Raw genomic sequence first — 8,425 nt, 5'->3', positions numbered from 1 at the left:
AGAGTGTGCTTGCACTGGTATGTTTTAGATTAGAGCACAGTGTTTGTTATATACAGGTGTGTCAGTTCTTACAATTCCCTGCTTTAACTGTCTTTTATGAGTAACCATCCAGCTACCAATCCTCTTAGCTTTGCATAAGGAAATTTGAAGTTCATCTGTAAACCCATTCCAGCTTCAAGAACTGTCCCCACATCTTCCGTCACTGCCCAGTTTCGACTCATAATTCGGAGAAAACATGTAGAGAAGGAGAGGGGGCAAAGGTGAGTTTTTCTGAACATCTAGTAACTTAAACATCATTTAGAGGTGCAAAGCTGAACAAAGCGGGTAAGGGGTCCCCGCCTTTTCAGATCTCTCAGCCCTGAGAAGGAGACATATTAAAATAATTACAATACAGTGACATTGTGCTTAGATGGAGATCTGATAAAGGATATGAGAAGATAAGGGAAGGAATGGTCAATCCTGCCTGGGGTTGTCGGGGCATAGAGAGGAGATTAGAGATGGATTCTACAGGGTGATCGGAGTTCATTAGATAGAAGGGCATCTAAGCAAAGGAACAGAAAGAACAAATGCTTGGAAGGTGAAAGAATGCAACCTATTGGAGCATGGCAAGTAGTTTGGTATAGTTCAGTGTAATACGTCTAATCCTTGTTGCTGAACTTCTAAAGCCGAGTACAGTGCCTGGGATGCATTCAGTAAATATCTGTAAAAGGAATGACTAATTGGTGGGTTGTCTCTTCACTACACTTTGTAACCAGGAGACCTAGCTCTCCTCTTAGAACAACTGCTATAAGCTCTGAGAGTCTATTGCAATTTATTTTGGAGAGCACAAGAGATGACTTGATTTTGACTGAGCTCACACATATTTCTGCAGGTTGGTTGAGTACTGGCTGATCTAGGCTGGATTGGTTGGGACCAGAATAGAATGTCTTTATGTCCCCATCTTCAAAATGATGCCATAGTAGCCAGAGGATGATTTTCTCATGAGGGAGAATTTTCTTAGAACCACGAAAAGTTTTGGTGAGGTATATGTTCCTTCAAAGCTACCCAGCATGCACCGTTTCCAACCAAGAACACTAAATCTACGATTTTCAGGACAACGCCTGGACTGGGTTTAAGGACCCAATAGTCTGTGCAGATTTGACCTTTTGAGACTTAGTGACTCTTTCTGATTTACTCTGCCAGGTCAACTTTTTCATGCACATTCCCACAAACAAATGTTTAATTTTAAGATCTCCTCTTCATTCTGATTTATCTGTAAAACCATTTAAGTTTCTGTTATGTTTTTCCTTCAGCAAAATAAATATTTGTTTAATGTTGCTAAGAACCACCCCCTCCCCCACCCGCCTGGTTTACCAGCTGTCATTCTCATAGTGGCATATGCCTTTCCTGAGCCTGGGAATAGTGTTAGGACATTTGAAACCTCAAGAAAGGAGAATAGGCAAAATAAATTCAGCTGTGAGAGAGTCAACCTTTACAAAATAACTGCAGGGCAGAACCTCAGAGTGCCAAGTATCTTTTTCAAACTTAAGTGAAAAACAAGTTAAGGGTATAGGCAGGGTAGGGTCTGTGAATAGAAGTGAGATTGCCTATGTTCAAATCACAAGTTGACCTCTTATTTGCTTTTGTCACCTTAGGTAAGTCTTGAAACATTTCTAAGTCTCATGTTCTTTAGCAGTAAAATTGGATTGTTAATATTATACAGTTAGGGAAACACATATTGAGTTTTCCTAAACTTCTGGACACATAGTGAGATTGAACCTTCCTGTCCCCTAAAGTTAGGTATAACCATGAGCCTTGTTTTGATTGATGGAATGTAAATAGTAGAAGCAAAGGTCGTTGCTTTTCTGGTGGAAGCTTTGAGAGTCAGGATGCAATTTTCCATGACTTCTTTCCATCTCACATAAGAACTTGTAACCTCCAGATGGGGTTCTCAGTCAAAGGATGGGGTCATAGAATGAGAAATGAGTGGAACCAGAGACCCTCACTGACCTGTGATGGACAGGCAGCACGAGCAAGAAATAAGCCAATGTTTACTGAAGCCATAGAGATTTGAAAGTTTTTTGTTATTGCAGCACAGCCTGGCCCATACAGACTCTTATAAAGACAGTGAGATCACGTATAGAAAGAACATATCACGGAGCCTCAGAGGTAATGACTGCTTCATAAATATTATTGCCATTATTGTTATTCCCTTTGAAAATACTATGAAAAACTCAAAAACTTTTCCCCTCTGTCCGACAAAGAATAATTTCCCCTGATGAGTCATTTGTCTCCATGCGCGTGATTCCCCCTGAGAGTGCAAAGATCTGCCATGTGGAGACTGCCATCCTTCACACTTTGACACTTTGAATAAGTAGCCCCTCCATATCCCCACTTTCTGCCAATTCTCTAGGCGCTTAACGTTGCCGAATACCCACTTCCCTGAGGAAGTCAGCTCTCCTGCCCTGTCACTCAAACCATAGCCTTGTTCTTGATCAATTGTGCCTTGTCTCAGCAGCGCCAGGTTGAAGCCACCGTGGAAGGGACCCTACCTTCCTTGGCTTGGAAGACTGTGGTTGTCAGTAGAACCGAGGGGAGCGAGAAAGCCAGACAGACATAGTTATGGGGTTGCACGTTGCAGAACAGACTCGATGGGGGTCTAGGTTTTGAAGCCAAGCCAGGACCTTACAAAATCTTATAATCTCCAAAGTGCATTTATTAAAGGAAGTAAAGGTTCAGACTACTGTAAGTGAAGAAGTCAGAGACTGAAGGGATTTGACATCTACAGAGATGATTAAATGTCACTACATGGGGAAGGAAGAGGAGGGTTATCGCACGTGAAGCACCAGCTGTGTAGTAGATTGCATGCATTTTTTTCATTTTATGGGAAACTGACTCCCCTCATCAAAATAATTTTAGTCATCATTTATTGAGTTGAGCTCCTTCCCCAAACCCACTTACATATGAGAACTCATAACCTCCCCATGCTAACTCGACTCAAGATGTGTTATAAATTTTAGACCTTTTAACGAATAAAGAAATAGGGGATTCAGGGAGGTTAAGGTCACCCAACCAGGGCTAAGGTTCCAGCCTAGGAGTCTCAACCTCAAATGCCATCCTTCATCTACCAGTTTTGACTTTCCCCAGACATCCTCTATTATAATAATCATCTGGAATCTTCTAAAAGAAAACAAAAAAAGCCTCAAGCTCTTCTTGGGAGATTCCGATTCAGAATATTTGTGGCAATGCCAGAAATTTTTAGAAAATTCTCCCAGTGATTCTTATGGCGAGATGAGTTCAAGCATCATTGGCTCACTTCATGAGGGCTGGCTTCGTGAACAAGCAACCTGTGCAGTCACATGGGAACCCATGTTCAGCAAGACCTTGGGTGTGGTTTCATACTCTACTGCCACAAAATTCTTACTTTTATCTTTGAACTTGTGTTTCATAAACAAAGTCCCATGGGGCAAGGAGCAGGCACATGAGCAGAGGAGACAGGCAATATGCATGTGTCCACCAATCCTTGCCACCCTCTTTGCATATAGCCTTTTCACTGTCCCATGAGCACAGAATTCTGGTGGGCCCACAATGCATGTGAGTTCGGCAAGACTAAAAGCAATTACAAGGTAAGCGTGTAACATCCATGACCGAGTAAGTGAGGGTGCCGGCGACCCGGAGAGCCCTCGCTTCCATTCAGACCAGGATTTGTTTTGAATACAGAGAAAAGTGATGGTGTTTAAAAGTTCTAAGAAATACTAGTGGCCAAGGAGGCCTATCATATCCTGTCTTACTTGTGTTACTTCCCTGTATTAGGCAACTACTTACACTGAAAACGATGACAGAGGAGGAAAGGGAAAGATTGGGTAACACACAGTTCCTTTTAGTCCTTCCTTGCTTATCAGTGAGCCAGAGATCGTGTTGGTAGAATGTGTGTGTATTAAGAAGTGAAATAAAAATGATGTTTTCGTAGTGTTTCCATCATCCTGGTAATAATAAAGTGCACGCGCTACTTAATACAAATTGTGTATTTTTTGTGATTTCACGTATAAGTCAAACACTCTTAAATTTGTATTTAAAAATGGTATCGAAGGTAAAGGAAGTCAAATACATGGTGACAGAAAGAGATTTGACTTAACGAACACACGACACGATATATAGATGATGGATTATTGAATTGTACACTTGAAACCTATATAATTTTATTAACTGATGTCACCCCAATAAATTTAATAATAGAAAAATTAAAAATGTTATTGAATGATATTAAGGTGGATGTTAAAACATGCTAATACTATAAAATTTAATTTTTCATTACTTAGAATGACATTAAATAGCAAATGCAAAAACACCATGGCAATTTGCAAAAGAGACCATGGAAGAAAGGGGAAGGCTTTAATAATAAAGCTTTTAATAAAGGCTAAAAATAATAATATTTTCCCTACGTTTTGAATAAAGAGCTCACATTTTTATTTTGCATGGGGCCCCACAAATTATGTAGCTGGCCTTCCTGGTCACAATAGTCAGATGATTACCTTATGTTTCCATTTCTTAAAAAAAAATCTGTTTTGACGAAGGTAAATATTTTGGAAATGTAGTCATGATCTCTACAGGTATGTAACGGGGAAAAACAACTTCTAAACTAGTTGATAGCGGCCCATTTCCTTGACAAGCAAACATGTTGTTTTTACATTGTTTTCTTGAAGATAAAAGAAAAAAAAATGTTATTCCATAAAAGAGGTTTGGGGATCCTTACACTCAGCCTTCATTTTGAAGCCCAGCCTCCAAATCCAAGGTACTAAGGGTGCCGTGATGGGAAGAAGCAGGGAGTCATAGGAAAATTTCCACTGACATCGTCAGTGACAGAGGCTGCCTGGCTCAGTGGAAAGAGCACGAATTCTGTGACCAGTCAGCTTTTGGCTTAAGTCTCAGATCAACCCGTCTGTATCTTTGTCACTTGGGATAACTCTTTTCCTGTCTGAGCCTCAGTTTTCTCACCTGTGTAAAGGGTGTGCCGATATCTGTCTCATATGCTTGCTGTGAGGATTCAAAGGGATGTGAAAAGTAACTTCGCGCCCTGCCTGGCACACAAGTATGAAGCCCTTTTCTCCTACCCCATCTCTCCACTCATGGCAGTGGTGCTTACTGTCACCCCGGGAAAAGGAGAGAGGAATGAAGTGATTGTTTTTCTCTTGTGCAAATTTATCAGATTGTGCAAATCTGACAGGCTGCAAACAAAGAGGTGCGGTCACCACACTCTCACAATCAGAGTTTCTACTGGCTCCACAGCACCCTGAGAAAACAAAGACGTTTCTACCTTCTAGGTACAGAACCTCGCTGGAAGGTGGGACCCTCGGGACCCCCACTTTTTCCTGGAAGTGCCCCCAAGACTTGCCTTTCTCATCTGTCAAGTGGAGGTTCTAGCCCTGCCTTTAGGGATTCAGGGAGGACTCAAAAATGTAGAGCAGTGCTGTCCAAGAGACCTTTCTGTGGTGATGAAAATGTGCTTTCTGTCCAAAGTGGCAGCCACATGTGGCTACTGAGCACTACAAATGCAGCTACCGTGACCAAGGAACTGAATTTCCAGTTTCATTTAATTCTAGTTCATTTAGGTCCCCACAGAAATAGCCACACATGCCTAGGTGACCCCCATATGGGTCAGCACAGGCCTAGTGAACGCAAAAGCCTAGCACGTCGTAAGCACTCAGCAAACTAGCCCTTCGTCACTCATTCATTCTGCTGCTGCAAGACTTCGTCAAACTAAATTCTTCTTAGGGCCGTCTCACGGGCCTTGACAGCAGCTAAGTGCTTTCAGAAGAGGACAAAGTTTGACCAGGCACTGGACCAGGACAGTCTGTGATGCTCTGTGTCATCACACACACACACTCCATTTGTCCACCAAGTGACAAGTGCAGAAAGATCCTGGCCACATGGCTCCCGACAGGCTTGCTCCCAGGATGGAGGCTTTCTAGTCTGTGTGCTCTTCCCTGCTCTCCCAGCAGCGGCAGAGGAAGCGATCTGTGGCTCCAGAATAAAGCCTAGGATCACACAGGCTGGGAATCTTTTAGAGAAGCGATCTCCAACCTTTTTGGCACTAGGGACTGGGGATCCTGTGAGAATCTTATGCCTGACGATCTGAGGTGGAGCTGAGGCGGTGATGCTAGCGCTGGGGAGAGGCTGCGAATATAGATGAAGCTTCACTCTGCCGCCTGCCGCTCACCTCCTGCTCTGCGGCCAATACCGGTCCGCGGCCCAGGGTTTGGGAACCCCTGTTTTAGAGAGTCAGGCTGATCTCCATCTTGTCTGGGAGCCAACTCTTTCATCTCACTGAAGCTCCTTTTATAACAACTGAAAAAGCCACGTCCCCAGCTATGGAGGCTCCAGGTTTTGTCTGCTTTGAAGCACCCATGAGAGAAGGGACTGGTGGGCGTTAGGAGTAGAGAGTAGGATGGCATCTAATTTTGAACCATCAAGGCAAGGTCTCGAGACCTCTTCTAGAGCTCACGGTCCATGAGTCTAGGGTAATTTATTTACAGAGCCATCCATCTGAAAGCAATGGTTTTCAGCACATGACTATTAAAAGAATGAGCTTGGTCAGTTTTCACAAAGGAGTCTCAGAGGTATTTGTTGAGTGTCTTCTATGTACCAGGCACATTACTGAAAATATTATACTCTTTCTCAGACTAGATGCTAAGATCCTTTTCCAGACAGGCTTAAAGACCCACCAATATGGTCCCTGTTACTCTTTGGTTTCACGTCCTGCTTTCTTCTCCTTCCCTTGGTTTATTTTGAACACGATGGCTAAATTGTGTTTCTGCAACGTGCCATTCAAATTCCTACCTCAGGACCTTTGCACACACTCTTCTCCCTGAAATCCATGTGACTGACCCCTCACACCTTCAGTCTTTGCTTAAATGTCAGCTTCCAGTCAAGCCTTCCATGGGACCTTCTCTTCCTTCTAAAACTGAAATCCCTCACCTCTGACTTTCTACCCCATTTCCTACTTTATATTTCTCTTTTTAACTTCTCGCTTTTAACGCACCATAGTTTTATGAGGGGGTTCATGGGGGGGTTGTTTGTTTATTGTCTGTCTCCCCTACTAGAAAATAGGTTTCAGAAGGCTGTGAGTTTTATCTGCTCTGTTCTTTGCTATGTCATCATCACCTAGAATAGTTTTGGGTACACTATGAGCTCTAGAAATGTTTATTGAATGCATGAATTTTCTCTCGTTTAATCCTCATTATCAGCTCTTCACAGCCTTACAAACGAGGCAACTAGAGCTTAGGGAAGCTAACTGCCTGAAGTTTCACAGCTAATAAGTAGGGGAACTTCATTCATTAATTCCTCTAGCACATAGTTTTTGAGTATTCACCCTGTACTGGGAGCTGGGTTACAGGAATGAACGAGACAGACAAGATCTCTGTTTGGAACTAATCATCACCTCTGATGATTCTTAGAAGTCAAATTAAAATTCGTTTCATCCCAGGGCCATGATTTTTTATTGCATGACCCTGCCTTTCATGTTTAGGCAAAATCGTTGTGTCTGAGAATACTAGGTCTACTGTTCTCGAATGTAGGAAGATATTCTGATATCACAAATCCTGAAAGAAAGGATGATGTTTAGCTTGTTCTTGGTGTGTTTGCAAATATTTCGTTTTCTTTGTTTTTCCTGCAATGGCCTCCAGGATGCTGACACCCAAAACTCGAGAGTTTGGGTAGATAGAAGTGACTTTGGAGAAACTGTAGCCTGGCCTCTCGCTGACATTTGGAAGAGTAGTCATTCAGAAAGCAGCCCTGAATCTAAGGCCAGAGGGCAAACTGACAAATCTCAGCCACCACTGCAAAGGCTTCCATCCTCCATGATGGATTCAAGGCTTGGCACGCAGGGCATCACAGCTAATCTCAAATTGTGAAAACTCTAGACGAGAGCAGATTGCTGTGACCTGAGCCCCAGCTGGAGTGAAGCAATAACTTGAAAGGGAACTGAAATTCAGCAAATGCCAGGCCTCCAAATCCTCAAAGATGGCCTCCTCCACAGGCGACTGCTCCCGACCTCTGAAGCTGTTCTCTTACTGCCACTCACCGGAAATAGCGCGGGGGTGACTCAGCTGAGAGCCTGGAATAAAATGCTGATAAGAGAAGCTTGACTCACCCACACGACTAGTTACTGGGTCAACCAGAGAAGACTTAGAAGTTTCTCTCCTCCCAAAGTTTCCTTCGCCGGGGGGTTACCTGGCAAAAAGAATTCTTGCCAAATATCTACGTGTGAAAAATGGTGGTGTTGAGAGTTTCCCTCGGGGCTGAGACCAGGTGGAGAAATTATGTTGAAAGGTGGGTGGTTTTGAGTCTTCGACTCTTTGGACTGAGATTGAAAATTATCTATTGATAGTCACAGTGGGCAAAGAGGGAGAAGCAACAAGCTAGTGTCAGACACTGGAAGACCTTAAGA

The sequence above is a fragment of the Pteropus alecto genome, unplaced genomic scaffold (assembly GCF_000325575.1).
Source record: "Pteropus alecto unplaced genomic scaffold, ASM32557v1 scaffold42, whole genome shotgun sequence".
NCBI classification, from domain to species: Eukaryota; Metazoa; Chordata; class Mammalia; order Chiroptera; family Pteropodidae; genus Pteropus; species Pteropus alecto.
The sequence above is the reverse complement of the archived record's forward strand: the minus strand, read 5'-3'. Positions refer to the sequence as shown.